Source organism: Ranitomeya variabilis, chromosome 5 (genome assembly GCF_051348905.1).
Source record: "Ranitomeya variabilis isolate aRanVar5 chromosome 5, aRanVar5.hap1, whole genome shotgun sequence".
NCBI lineage: Eukaryota > Metazoa > Chordata > Amphibia > Anura > Dendrobatidae > Ranitomeya > Ranitomeya variabilis.
The window spans coordinates 90,747,169-90,763,319 of record NC_135236.1 but is presented as its reverse complement, the minus strand read 5'-3'; positions in this window follow the sequence as shown (position 1 = coordinate 90,763,319).

Sequence of the window (16,151 nt, the reverse complement as noted above, 5' to 3'; positions counted from 1 at the left end):
ACTGCATTAATCTGTTTCAGGACTTCAAATGGACCGATGAAGCGGGGACCCAGTTTGTAAAAGGGCATCTTCAGACGGATATATTTGGAGGAGAGCCATACCTTATCCCCTGGCCGGAAGGAGGGAGCCTCCAGACGTCTTTTGTCCACATGCTTCTTCATACGTAGTGAAGCTTTCTCTAAGGCAACCTTGGTATCACTCCATACTTTCGAGAATTCCTCCGTAAAGGTATCAGCTGCAGGATCGCCAGAAGACCCAGAGATGGGAAGCGGAATCCTGGGTTGGAGCCCAAACACGATCTGAAAGGGAGATTTACCAGAAGACTCACTTACTTGATTGTTGTACGAGAATTCTGCCCAAGGCAGCAACTTAATCCAGTCATCATGATGTACGTTGACGAAGTGACGCAAGAATCCTGTCAGAATTTGATTGGTCCTCTCTACTTGCCCATTGGATTGAGGGTGATATGCGGAAGAAAAGTCCAGCTCCACTTGTACAGACTTAAAAAGTGCTTTCCAGAACTTGGAGGTGAACTGGACACCCCTGTCGGATACGATGTGGAGAGGAAACCCATGAAGACGGAAGATATGTTGAATGAAATGATCAGCGAGCTCAGAAGCAGACGGGATACCAGGTAACGGAACAAAATGCGCCATCTTCGAAAAACGATCCACCACAAGCCAGATGACTGAACAGCCAGAGGAGACAGGAAGATCAGTAATGAAGTCCATTGCGATGTGCTGCCAGGGTACTGAAGGAACAAACAGAGGTAATAACCGCCCGGAGGGCAAACGCTTATCAGTCTTGTTGCGAGCACATGATGGACAGGCAGCAACATACTCCTGAACACCTTTGCTCATGGTAGGCCACCAGTAGTAATGGGAGATGAGTTGCAGAGTCTTTCTTTGTCCGGCATGACCGGCCAACTTAGAAGAATGACCCCACCGAAGAACTCGTTTCCGATCAGAAGTAGATACAAAAGTTTTACCTGGAGGGAGTCGAGCAAGATTAACCGCGGCCACCGACACTAATCTGGATGGTTCAATGATGTGGTGCGGTCCTTCCACAAAATCTGGAGGCAAAAATGCTCTGGAAAGTGCATCGGCCCTAATGTTCTTATCAGCTGGTCGGAAATGAAGAACAAAATTAAATCGAGCAAAAAACAAAGCCCACCGGGCTTGACGAGGATTCAGTCTCTGAGCAGATTGGAGATAAGCAAGATTCTTATGATCTGTGTAAATGATAACCTGATGAGCAGCACCCTCAAGAAGATGACGCCACTCCTGCAGAGCTAACTTGATAGCCAATAATTCACGATCTCCTACGGAGTAATTTCTCTCAGAAACAGAAAAGACCTTCGAGAAGAATCCACAGGTAACCATCCGGCCGGACGTCGACTTCTGAGTGAGAACTGCTCCAGCACCTATGGAGGAAGCGTCTACCTCAAGCAAAAATTGTCTCTCGGAATCTGGTCGATGAAGTACGGGTGCGGAGGAGAAGGCATGCTTTAGGGAAGTAAAAGCCTCCTCAGCCTCAGGTGTCCATCCCTTGGCATTCGCGCCTTTCCGGGTCAAAGCTGAAATGGGTGCCACTCGAGTGGAAAAATTTGGAATGAACAAACGGTAATAGTTGGCGAACCCCAGGAACCGTTGTATTGCCTTCAGACCGCAGGGGCGAGGCCACTTAAGAATGGCAGATACCTTCTCTGGATCCATCTTTAAACCTGTAGGCGAAACAATATAACCCAGGAAAGGCAGAGAGGATTGCTCAAAGAGACACTTTTCTATTTTAGCATAAAGTCTGTTCACCCTGAGTCTTTGTAAGACCATATGTACTTGTCTCCGGTGGGAAGCTAAATCAGCAGAGAAGATCAAAATGTCGTCCAGGTAAACAAAAACACAAGAATAAAGCAGATCTCTGAAAATGTCATTTACAAATTCCTGAAATACTGCTGGTGCATTACTTAGCCCAAATGGCATTACCAGGTATTCGTAATGTCCGTCCCGGGTATTAAAGGCGGTCTTCCATTCGTCTCCTTCACGAATGCGTATTAGATTGTAAGCCCCTCTGACATCTAGTTTGGTGAAAATTTTAGACCCCCTAAGATGATCAAACAATTCTGAAATTAACGGCAACGGATACCTGTTCTTTACCGTAATCTGATTCAGGCCCCTGTAATCGATACAGGGTCGTAGAGATCCATCCTTTTTCTTCACGAAGAAGAATCCAGCTCCAGCAGGCGAGGAAGGCTTCCGGATGAATCCTCTGTCCAGGTTTTCCTGAATGTATTCGGACATGGACTGAGTCTCTGCTTGAGAAAGAGGATAGATCCGTCCCCGTGGAGGAGATGCTCCAGGAAGCAGATCAATGGGACAGTCATACGACCTGTGTGGAGGTAATTTCTCTGCCTCTTTTTTCCCGAAGACATCAGCAAAGGACCAGTAAGGAGACGGCAAACCCGGCAGGGCTTCAGGTTGTACTGGAGGCAGAGCAGGACGAACCGGAATGATACAACGATCAAAGCAAAAATCACCCCAGCGCAGGATCTCTCCCGTCCTCCCATTTAGAATGGGCTCATGCATCCGGAACCAGGGTAGACCTAAAAGCAAGGGGTGAGACAAATCTGGCAACACCTAAAAACGGATTCGTTCAGAATGGGTTAGACCTACCCGGAGTTCCAAAGGCACTGTCTGGAACCATATGGACTCCACCAGAGGTCTGCAATCTACAGATGTCACTTGCAAAGGCTCGGATAAACGCTGTACTGGAATCTGATAGCGATCCACTACCGCCTGCGAAATTAGGTTCCCGGCAGCACCAGAATCCAGGTGACAGGACTCCGAAAATCTCGTCTCACCGAAGGCCACAGAGATAGTTATTTGCAGAGCTGGAGAGAGATGATCCTTACCTAGGGTAGCCTCTCCTACAGACCCTAGGCACTGGAGTTTCCCGGTCTCTTAGGACAAGAGCGGATATAATGCCACAGTAGAAACAGCTCCCCTCCAGGCAACGCGCCTCCTGGCGACGGTTGACCAAACTTACACGATCCACCTCCATAGCCACAGGAGCGGGAGACAAAGTTGGAGGATTTGCAGATTTAGGAGCATAAGCAACCGGGTGATTGGATTCTTTTTCACGTCTGACCTCGTTTGACCGTTCCTGAAACCGTAGATCAACCCGAACGGCCAGGGAAATCAGGTCATCCAGAGCAGTAGGCAAATCACGTCCTGCCAACTCATCCTTTACTCATCCAGAGAGTCCCTGCCAGAAGGTAGCCACCAGAGCCTCATTGTTCCATGAAAGTTCAGACGAAAGAGTACGGAACTGCACCGCATACTGAGCCACCGTAAGGACCCCCTGTCGTAGTCGAAGAAGAGCAGAAGCTGTCGACGTAGTACGACCTGGTTCGTCAAAGGTCTTACGGAACACCTCTAGAAAAGACTGGAGATTAGTAACCAACGGATCCACCCTCTCCCACAGCGGATTCATCCAGGCGAGCGCCTCTCCATCAAGGTGTGACATGAGGAAGCCAACTTTGGCCAAATCAGAAGCAAACCTATGCCCCAATAGTTCGAAGTGCAGTGTGCACTGATTTATGAACCCTCGACACAAAACGGGGTCGCCTCGGAAGCGGGTGGGAGCCGCCAAGTGAGAATCCTTACTTGCTGTGCAGTTAGATACCTGGACACAGGTGGCAGGAGCAGGAGTCATCGAAGAAGCCAGACTATCCAGGCGAGCAGATACGTTGTGCAGGAAAGGCATGATCTTATCCTGTTGCTCCTTCAGCCGGGAGATCTCCTGACGTAACTCCATGACTGGTGATTTCTGGGATCCAGCGGGTTCCATGGCTGGAGCAAACTGTAACGAATGGAAACGGAGGCACAGATGTAGAAGTTCACATTCGTATTTATTAAGGTTTGATGTGGAACCACTAGACCACGGTCCGGGGGGCTCCGAAGAGAGCGTTACTGCGTGAGCCCCAGACACCCATAGTAAGTCCCGTCGAACAGAGACAGAATGGAATGCCTGGAGAACACGGGTGCTACCTTCAGTTAGACCCCGAACTCGAGGCGGCTGTCCCAGCGGAACAGACGGACCAGCAAGGTTAACGGACGTTGCAGAGCTGACCGGAGGATACCGGGTGTAGAAGTGGAAGCTGGCTCCGGGAGTACTGGCTTGGTCCGGAAGTGAAGCTGGTGGACTGGCAGGACTAGACGGGTCCAGAGTAGATACTGCGGAAGCAGTCCAGAATGACCGGGTAACTGGTAGCAGAAGATCTGTGGAGACAGACAGAATGAGCGGAGATCCTTGCAGATACTACAGAAACAGCAGCGCAAGATTACAGGAACCGGAAGTTAGCAACAGTAGGTACTTGTTGCTCCGGCGCCCTCCCTATGGTGGAAGGGCTAGAAATAGTAGTAAAACACACGCCATTGGTTAGAGACAACATTTGGAAAATGCACACTGTCTCTTTAAGAGGCCGGGAGCAAGTGCGTGTGCGACCTAGTAACCCTGTCAGGAAACCTGCTGGCCGCATGCCAGGAAGCAAGAGAGGAAGGAGAGGTGGGGGCTGTGTCCAGACAGCATGAAGCCGGCACAGAGCGAGAGCCCTGACGGAGACCTCCTGGAGGTACAGTAAACAGACCGAGTGTAGCACGCAGGTCTGGACCTGGCATACGCCTACTGTCAGCCACACGTTTGTACCTAGCACCCACACTCAACAGGCGCTGTTTAACTCTCCTCCAGACTGATGACAATTGTGCTCCTAACTGGTCCTCCTCCGGAACGCCGGAAGAGCCCCTCTGACTCAAAGTACAAAATTGAGGATGTAGCCCGTAAACACAAAAAAACGGAGACTCCCCAGACGACTCCTGGCGGTGATTATTGATGGCAAACTCAGCCAAAGGAAGAAAGGTAGACCACTCCTCCTGGTTATCAGAGACAAAGCAGCGTAAGTACTGTTCCAAATTTTGGTTCATACGCTCAGTCTGACCATTTGACTGAGGATGAAACGCCGAAGAATGAGACAACTTGATCCCCAGCCGTGAGCAAAATGCTTTCCAAAATTTTGCCACAAACTGAGTACCCCTATCAGACACGATGTCAGACGGAACCCCATGAAGTCTGACCACCTCCTGTACAAATACCTGAGCCAGAGTCTTAGCGTTAGGCAACGAAGGCAAAGACACAAAGTGCGACATTTTTGAAAACCGATCAACAATCACCAAGATGACCGTGTTCCCAGCTGAGGAGGGCAAATCAGTGATGAAATCCATGGAGATTTCCGTCCATGGCTTACTAGGTACCTCAAGAGGAAGTAGTGTGCCAACAGGACGGGAGCGGGGCGTCTTAGCCCTAGCGCACGTGGTACAAGCTGACACGTATGAGACCACGTCCTGTCGGATCTTGGGCCACCAAAACCGACGTGACACCAACTACAAGGTACCTCTAACCCCTGGGTGGCCAGCCAGGACAGCATCATGATGCTCCGTCAAAACCTTTAAGCGGAGATGAAGCGGTTCAAAAGATTTGTTGATGGGAAGCTCAGATGGTACCTCCTCCTGAGCCTCGGCAATCTCAGCCTCAACCTCGGTAGTGAGAGCCGAAACCACAACACCCTTTTGGAGGATGGGTACTGGATCCTCCCGAGGTTCTCCCCCCGGAAAACACCTGGACAGAGCATCCGCCTTAGTGTTTTTAGACCCCGGTCTGTAAGTGACAACAAAATTGAACCGCGTGAAAAACAATGCCCAGTGAGCCTGCCTGGGGGACAGACGCTTGGCTGACTCCAAATACAGCAGATTCTTATGATCGGTAATAACAGTAACCTGATGTACCGACCCCTCCAAGAAGTGTCGCCATTCCTCAAAGGCCAACTTGATTGCCAACAACTCCCTGTTGCCGATATCGTAGTTACGTTCGGCGGACGACAGTTTCTTGGAGAAATAGGCGCATGGATGCAAATCACTCAAAGATGAGCCTTGTGATAGTACCGCCCCCACACCAACCTCAGACGCATCGACTTCCACAACAAAAGGTTTTGATACGTCTGGCTGCACAAGAATGGGGGCTGAAACAAAACTGTTCTTAAGAAATTCAAATGCGCGCACAGCAGCCTCAGGCCAAACGGAGAAATTGGTACCCTTTTTAGTCATGTCAGTTAGCGGTTTAGCAATGATGGAAAAATCCTTGATAAATTTCCTATAGTAGTTAGAAAACCCAAGGAACCGCTGAAGTGCTTTCAGGTTATCAGGCCGTTCCCAATGCAGCACCGCTTGCACCTTAGCGGCGTCCATTTTAAAACCAGAAGCAGACACAATATAACCCAAGAAAGGCAACTCTTGAACAGAAAATACACATTTCTCAAGTTTAGCATACAGCTTATTCTCTCTGAGAAGCTGTAACACCTGCCTGACATGATCTAAATGAGTATCACGGTCGCAAGAATATATGAGAATGTCATCTAGGTACACGATAACGAATTTCCCCAAAACATACGAAAACACATCATTAATGAAATGTTGGAACACTGCAGGTGCGTTAGTCAACCCAAATGGCATCACCAAATTTTCAAAATGACCCTCAGGGGTATTAAAAGCCGTCTTCCACTCATCACCTTGATGGACTCTTATGAGGTTGTACGCCCCCCTGAGGTCAAGCTTGGTAAACCACTTAGCACCTGCCACCTGGTTGAACAAATCTGGTATTAGTGGCATAGGGTATGGATCATGAACGAACACGGGCGTAATCCGCCATCTTTCTTCTTCACGAAGAAGATCCCTGCTGCCACAGGCGAGGATGAAGGCCTGATGTGCCCTTTGCTCAAACTTTCAGCAATGTAGTCCTTTAATGCTTGTCTCTCCGGACCGGAGATGTTAAACATCCTTGCTTTAAGCAATTTGGCCCCTGGTTTAAATCTGATAGTACAGTCATAGGGGCGATGTGGCGGCAACTCTGAACAACCCTTCTCAGAGAACACATCCACAAAATCCAGAAGTGACTCCGGGACGCTTGAAGTCACAGCAGACACACATGTGGCCAGGCAATTCTCCTGGCAGAATTCGCTCCACTGAATTATGTCCTGAGTTTTCCAGTCAATTACCGGGTTGTGCATAGACAACCATGGAAAACCCAAAACCACCTGAGCAGGAAGATTCCTGAGCACCTTACATGTAACCTGCTCGGAATGTAGAACCCCAATGTGGAGTTTCACCTCAGCCACAAATTCAGTAATCTCCCCCTGTGAGAGAGGAGCAGCATTGATGGTAACCACGCGGATAGGATTCAAATGTATTGTCTAACCTTCTGACCGAGCACTCCGCCTCCTAGTCACAGATGTCTTGATTGCAACAGGTCTAGTACCCCTCCACAGAGAAAGAGAATGTTAGTCTCATGAGAGGTTTTCATAGGTGCCCATTCACATGGAGACGTTTATTCTCAGTGAGGAAGGAAAGCGTAGGACCTGATATAAGAGAGATGCCGTAAAGTGGCTATCAGGTACACATAAAATTGGCCTTTTTTATGCGCTAAACGCTCTCATTTTTCACATTTTTAGTGCAGTAATGCAGTTAAATTTCTGTGTTTCATGTTTGCATGTGTTAGCACTGCAGTGTGCTGCCTTTTTTGCTTGACTGTATAGGAGTTGGTGACTCTGAGGTTCAGCACCTGTTCACACTTGATCTATGTTTGGATGTGACGGTCAGTTTTTTCAAATGATCTAAATGAGTATCACGGTCGCAAGAATATATGAGAATGTCATCTAGGTACACGATAACGAATTTCCCCAAAACATACGAAAACACATCATTAATGAAATGTTGGAACACTGCAGGTGCGTTAGTCAACCCAAATGGCATCACCAAATTTTCAAAATGACCCTCAGGGGTATTAAAAGCCGTCTTCCACTCATCACCTTGACGGACTCTTATGAGGTTGTACGCCCCCCTGAGGTCAAGCTTGGTAAACCACTTAGCACCTGCCACCTGGTTGAACAAATCTGGTATTAGTGGCATAGGGTATGGATCACGAACGAACACGGGCGTAATCCGCCATCTTTCTTCTTCACGAAGAAGATCCCTGCTGCCACAGGCGAGGATGAAGGCCTGATGTGCCCTTTGCTCAAACTTTCAGCAATGTAGTCCTTTATTGCTTGTCTCTCCGGACCGGAGATGTTAAACATCCTTGCTTTAAGCAATTTGGCCCCTGGTTTAAATCTGATAGTACAGTCATAGGGGCGATGTGGCGGCAACTCTGAACAACCCTTCTCAGAGAACACATCCACAAAATCCAGAAGTGACTCCGGAACGCTTGAAGTCACAGCAGACACACATGTGGCCAGGCAATTCTCCTGGCAGAATTCGCTCCACTGAATTATGTCCTGAGTTTTCCAGTCAATTACCGGGTTGTGCATAGACAACCATGGAAAACCCAAAACCACCTGAGCAGGAAGATTCCTGAGCACCTTACATGTAACCTGCTCGGAATGTAGAACCCCAATGTGGAGTTTCACCTCAGCCACAAATTCAGTAATCTCCCCCTGTGAGAGAGGAGCAGCATTGATGGTAACCACGCAGATAGGATGAGGCAGTTTTTCAATCCTAAAACCTGCTGTGCGCGCAAACTACTCATCAATGAGATTTGTGGCTGAACCACTATCCACAAACACAGTAATTGTCAGCTCACTGCCAGCGATTACAACCTTAGCAGGGAGCATGCATTGAGAAACCACCATGGAGGATATACATAAGCTCAGATTGGTCTCCTCCACACCCTCTGAGCTTAGAAGTTTTCCGCCGTTGCGTTTTTCTTAGACAGTAGAGGACAGATGTTAATAAAATGACCAGTCTTACCGCAGTAAAAACAGGCTCCCTGCTTCCTGAGCTCAGGGGCTCGACGCTTCACATGTGACACCCCTGCGATTTGCATAGGCTCCATGGGCTCACCGGCAGCAACCACACGTGAACTTAAACCCTCTCCCATAGGCGGTGTCTCATGCTCCCCCTGACGCAAACGGCGATCAATGCGGACAACCAGACTCATAGCGGAATCTAGAGAAGTAGGAGTCTCGTACATCAGAAGGGCTTTTTTAACCCTTCCAGAAACCCCATGAATAAGCTGACTCCGCAGCGCTGGATCATTCCACTGTGTATCGATCGCCCAGTGACGAAATTCAGAACAGTAATCCTCTGCAACTCACTCCCCCTGGCGAATAGTGCGTATCTTAGATTCTGCTAGAGCCATTCTGTCTGGCTCATCGTAAATGTTTCCAAGAAAGGAAAAAAAACTCTCCACAGAGTCAAATGCAGCAGAATCAGATGGCAAAGAAAACACCCATGCTTGGGGATCCCCGCTTAACAATGACAACACCAGGCCCACACGCTGAGCCTCATTACCTGAGGAGATCGGGCACATACGGAAATATAGTTTGCAAGCTTCACGAAAAGAAACAAATTTACTGCGTTCCCCAGCAAATTTTTCAGGCAAAGGAAACTTAGGCTCAGCAACTCTACCTGTCGCTCCAGCTTGCACATTAGATACTGCTAGTCCTTGTTGCTGCACTGCCCCCTCAACTCAGTGACCTGTAGGGACAGCTCCTCCAACTGGTGGGTTATGGAAGTCATGGGACCCATGACAAAACAAAAAAAAGGAAACCCTTTTTTTGTTTTGTTTTAAAGGCCGATTATAGTGTCACGGGGAGACTAGGTGGGCAAGAGCTAATAACCCGGGCCCCTGCAATTTCCCTCAGACTAGGGAAATCCTGACTGACCCTCTACCTAGAGTTTACACTGATGGTGTGCATGTCTAGGCCTCGACCCTCGCCCTGTCTCCTGTTTCAACCCTAGGCTGAAACCACCGCCCACCACCCAGTGGAAAGATCATACACCAATACCCACAGTTAGAACAGACAAGGATAACGGAAAATATACACCACGCCACAGTCACTCAGGAATACACTATAAATGCGCAGGGCAAAATAAATACAAATATAGGAAGGAGTAAATAAGACAAAGGGAAATACACCACCAGCAACGATACTCCAACTACTAGCTCACCACTCCAGACCGAGATAACAACGCACAAGACAGAAGCTATAATCGGCGACGCCCAATGTTCAGGAGAACTATTTAAAGGCAATGGGCATGGCCCAGCTTCCAATCCGAGCATCAGGTAAATTAACCCCGGACCAGCTAGATAAAATCTAGCCGACGCCAATGAGCACATAGTGGTCAAAAGCGGAATTACCGCTGTCTGTCGAACGACCTGGTCTGAGCAGCGTCCGACATGACACTATTCTCCTGACTGCCCCCGTGTACAGTGCTGACATCTTTGTGTATGACCTTGGCTTGTCTGACTTCTCTCATTACCTGTGACACCTGTGCCTGAGCTCTGTGTTACTACGCTTAGTGTTTAACCTCTCTTCCCTCACCAGCTCCCCCTGGTGGAGGTTTCACTACAGACTCTACAAGGTGCTTACCTTTCCTACTTCAGCAGCAAGGTGACAGCCAAAGAAGGGAACTGTTGTCAGAAAGGTGACCGGCGCAGCTGGATGATGACCTCTGATCAGTTATGGATTGGTACAGTGGTACCTAATCAGGACCACGGACAGTACATTGAATCCATTACCTGATCTACTGCCAGTACATGAATCCAACTTCTCCATACTGTGCCTCCACTTCTCTATATTGTCCCCAAAGCTCTCATCTCTTCATACTGTCCCCCCACACTCTCCCATCTTTACATACTGTTCCTTCTACATACTTTGCCCCCACTTCTCCATATTGTCACCCACACTCTCAGCTCTCCATACTGGGCATCCACGCTCCCATCTCTACATACTGTTTCCCTACTTCTCCATACAATCCTCTCACACTCCCACTCCTCCAGATGGTCCCCACACACTCCCTTTTCTTCATCCTGAACCTCCATTTCTCCATATTGTCCCTTATATTCCATCCTATTCTCCCACTTCTCCATACTGTCCTGCCACGTCTTCATATTGTACACCCACTTCTCCATCCAGTTCACCGATGCTCTCATATCTCCATACGGTCCCCCACCTCCATAATATCCACTCTCTGTATGGTTCCCCCACTCCATATAATCCCCCCATGCCCCCAATTCTCTATACAATACCCCAACACTCCCACTTCTCCATATAGTCCTCAGCTAATCCAAAATCTCCATCCTCTTCCCCCATATTGTCCCCTACGCTCCCACCTCTCTATACTGTCCCGCCTCTTCTTCATATTGTATACCCACTTCTCCATACGATCCACCTACGCTCCCATTTCTCCATACAGTCCCCCACCTCTCCATAATGTCTCCTGCTTCTCCACATGGTCCCCCCACTCCTCTATATTGTCCTCCATTCTTCCCCCACTCCATACTGTCCCAACACTTCTCCATATGGTTCACCCACTCCCAAGCTGCTCCCTCTCACAATTTTCCCCACTGGCTCAGTGACAACAGCAGCAGAGTCATGAGGTCAGCAGTGTGTGAGCTCATCACTTCACTGCACGTCGGGGTGGGCAGATGACGAGCGCTCCTCTACCTCCCAGCACTGCAGTCTTGCTCAGAAGTATTCAAGTCTAACAGTCTTGAATACACCTGAGCACAGGGAAAAGGAGCCGCATGCTGTGCCGCCTTAGCTTAACTATATCGGCGCATTATGCACTCCGACATAGTTAAAGGTATTGTAGCTCCAGGTGGTGCACCCTCTTCCCCTGGGTAGCTATGCTACTGGTTCACGCACAATGGCTAAAAGACAAAAAGCATGCAACATATCAAAGGTACATTCAGAACAGATGTATCTAGGATTACAAAAAGCATATCAGCAAAATCTGGAAAAATAAAGGTCTTCTACGTTTGATACAGTTTTCCACTGCACTTACCAATAATGGTAATATCTTCTCAATCAGTGATATCATGTCAGATTTTAGGCTGGGGCCACACAGTAACTTTGACGATGACACAGATGCATTGTGATTCCATTCACACAGCGATCTTTTTCCTTGGAACCTGTGTCACAGCCAGAGTCACCGTGAAGCCACCAGCTTATTGTGTTAAGTTTTTTGAATGTGAGATTTCTTCATAGGCCACATGCACACGTTGAGTATTTGGTGAGTTTTTTACCTCCGTATTTGTATTCCAAAACCAGGAGTGGGTGATAAATATAGAAGTGGTGATGTGTTTCTATTATACTTTTCCTCTGATTGTTCCACTCCTGGTTTTGGCTTACAAATACTGACGTAAAATAATGGCCAAATACTTATTGAGTGGACTTGGTCTTATGCAAGCCCTAAGCGAGTCAACAGAGAGGGAGGAAGATCTCTTCTGCAACATGTCGTCCATGTGGCAATAGCTATTGTTGCTATCCCTAAACTAGTAGTCTGAAATCTCTGGGTAGTTAGCATGTGTCCTAGTAGAAAACATATAAACCCCATGGATTTGTCCCCATGTTTATGCTGCCCCCATATGAGGTCATCATAAAGTGGGGCAGAAATCATGATCATAGTTCTGGGTCACTTACTATGCTTCTTGCTATAGACTTGATAATGCATTGATGAATTGCATTACTGCTTTAGATAATAGGAAAAAATGGAAATATTATCTACAGCAGTAATGCAATTAAAATTTCAGGTTTATATGTTATGGCATTACAGAGTGCAACTTTATTTGTTTGTTATGTATGGAGATGACTACTCTTAGGGTACTTTCACACTTCCGTCGGTACGGGGCCGTCACAAACCGTCGGCCCGACGTACCGACGGACGTTGTGCTAAATTTAGCACAACGTGGGCAGCAGATGCAGTTTTACAACGCATCCGCTGCCCATTGTGATGAGCGGGGAGGAGAGGGCAGAGTTCCGGCTGCGCATGCGCGGTCGGATATGGCGGACACGTCGCACAAAAAAACGTTACATTGAACTTTTTTTGTGCATCGCGTCCGCCAAAACACGACGTTTGCCCATCCGTCGCGATCCGTCGCATATACAAGTCTATGGGCAAAGAACGCATCCTGCAAGCACATTTGCAGGATCCGTTTTTTGACCATAACGACAAATTGCGACGGTGAACAGAAGACGGAAGTGTGAAAGTACCCTTAGTATGCACCTGTACACACCAGTTTTCTGTTTGGAAGTGACTGTCAGTCTTTTGTTAGTAATCATTGAATGAGGAATATGGTGGTTCAGAGTTCGCACTGCCCAAGGTTAAAAGATACGATCACACACAAAGGTGGAGCATGAATGTGGTTTATTGTCAGTGCGTTTCAAGGTTTACAAACCTTTTCATTAGGACCAAAGCACAATGATTTTGTTTGTAATCATGGAAGATGCATCTATACAGGGATGTTAAAAAAAAGTATGCAAGCTTGTGCTATATGTCCTACTATGTCTGTCTGAATATATCCATCCATTTGTAGCGTTCCCTGAATGACACGGCAAGGCAGGACTCAAATATGGCACAGTAGATGAGGAGGCAGAAACAAAACACCAGCTTTATTGAAAGACAGAGGATTATATGCCAGAAAATAAGACTAATATGTATTGTAATGATAACAGCAATAATAGAGGGGAGATATCTGGAGCATCTACACAAGCTGCGCTCCAGCTATGGCAATGCAAAGTTCAAACAGTATAAGCAATTTGGCTTCCTAAAATCAGGCCACGCTGCTACAGTGCCCTAGCTAATGAATCCTGCTCTAAACCCTTACAACCGTGTCTCACTCACAGTTCTGTAGTGTTTAGTCCCTATGTAGTGAAGCAGAGTTTGTTGTGTTGAGCTCTTCCTTCTGGTTAATGGGTCTGTCTATTTCCGGGTATGGGCAAGTCTCATTCCCACTTTCAATGTTGTAGTACTGGTATCACAGCGATGTTTCCTCTCTCAGGTTACAGGTGCTCGCCGAGAACCATTCTGGCTGTGTGATGCGACTCTTTCCTTCTCACATGATCAATCCTGTGGTAACTGGGTGCTATCTTCTCCATTGAAGCCGCTAGTTAATTTACTAGTCTCTCGTTGTTAGGACACACTTATTGTCCTGCCTGTCCCTCACAGGCACGAGGCTCCCTCTCCACTTCCTGAACCGACACTTCCTGCCTTTTGTTCAAATTAACACCCAGCAAGCTTCCGGGGAAAAAGGACTAGTATAAGTGCACACAAATTAGAGGGAAGAATTGTCTCTTAAAGTCACAGCATAATTCAGTTCTTAGCAGGGGCTGAACCCCTACATGTCTCCCCACGTAAAGGCGGCCGTCCTTGGCCTTACTGTATAGTCCAGGGAGAAGGATTAAAGATTATATGCAAATATTTAAACAAAAGTGGCCAGTTGCCCACAATACATACAGTTGAACCAAATGAACTGATCAGCATCATACCTATTTCATAGAACCCATGCATTAGTATCTGTATCTCTGGAGGTCTTGACTATTTTCAATGAGAACACTAAGAGTAGGATTGTCCTCTTCAGCAGAAAGATCGGACAGAGCCTGGGGTGCTTTACCGTCAGGCCATACGCCCGTAGTCGCCCGAGTCTGTTCAGGTAGCGGAGTACACAATCATATTGGCCAAGTATATCAGAGTTGCTTCAAAGTTCAGATCACTCAGGCACTTCTCCATCAGCCGGTGGAACATAACTGGTGCATTGGATACCGAATTACATTCTGGTAAACTCAGTCTCATGAGGACTATGATCACTGTCTTTGCCTTGTCTTTTTCTGCCACCGGTACCTGCCAGTACCCGATAGCTAGATCCAGAGTGGAGAAGTATTTAGCCTTCCCTGGGGCTATCAAGGACTTTTCGATGCAGGGCAGGGGGATAGGAGTCTTGCATGGTGCATGCATTTCACCGCCGGTAATACATGCAAAAAGGAATGGTTAAATCCTTCTCGACAAGCACTACTGGGGCTGCCTATGGGCTCACAAACACGACCTGATTATCCCTCAGCATTGCTTCAACTGTTTGTATACAATACGGGTCAAGAGTCTTCATATCCACCACCATGTGGGCCAAGATGGCTTGCCCACTCCATTCCAGGGTCGGGGCCTCTTCCGTTTCGGTCGTGACTGCCAGTGTCCAAACCTCAACTACCGGGGCCAGGGTCACTTCTTTCTTACTCAGCACTTCGCTTCAATCTAGGTACACATGAGCCAGCTCCACTCCTTGGGTTAGGCAGACTTCTCTTTGTCCCACAGTCACAGCTCTGATGGGTTCTCGTCCATTATGGACTACTGCTAATGTATGGGCTACCAAGGATTTCTGGCCTACCTCTCCTAGGCCCACTGATTCGATGAACACTTCCATACCTTCAGGGTTGCGGAAGGTTCCACAGGCAGTGGCAGGATGGTCTCCCGGCAAGGAAGGAGGGTGAGGGATACCCTTCCTGGCACTCCCACAGACTGGTGTGACTCAGACTCAATTTTGTGTCCCACAGACACGGATCAGCCATTGGAATGCTTCCTAGGTGGGTATGTGTGGAGTGGCCTGTTTCCAGTAGCCAGGCCCCTGTTTAGTGAACATGATCAGGTCCAACTCTTGCAGGATATTCATGCTCCTTATCACCAGTACATCTTCTTTGAATGGCTCGGGAACCAGCAGGATTCCTTTTCTTTCTTAATCTTATCAACATATGCACATTATTATTTATATAAAATTGAAACTTTATTAAATACTTACAACTCAATAGTATCACAATAATGACATAAATACTGCGGTGAGTGCTGTACGCACTCCGCAAGAACAAGGAGGCAACAAACAAAAGGGACGTGAAAATACGAGAAAATTGACTGAGTTGGAGAAAGAGATTGATGCCATCCAAAATATTATAAAAGATGACCTGACTACAGAGGCATTAGAGAAATTAAATAACGATTTGGATAATGATTTTAGGAAATGGGAACAGGAGATTAGTGAGACCAAAACCAAAAAATTACAAAGAGATAACTCGGATTACCGGGAGAATCGAGTATATCGCTGGAGGATGGGTAAAAATAAAAATAAAACCCGCCCAGGATTACAAATGAGATCAGGATCCATTTCATCCATAACATCTGCAGATGAAACAAGTATAGCCTCTGATCGTTCTAATACATCGGGTGGAGGAAGGGAGCGAAAGGTACAGCCGAATAGAGCGGCCAAAGCTAAATACAATGGGA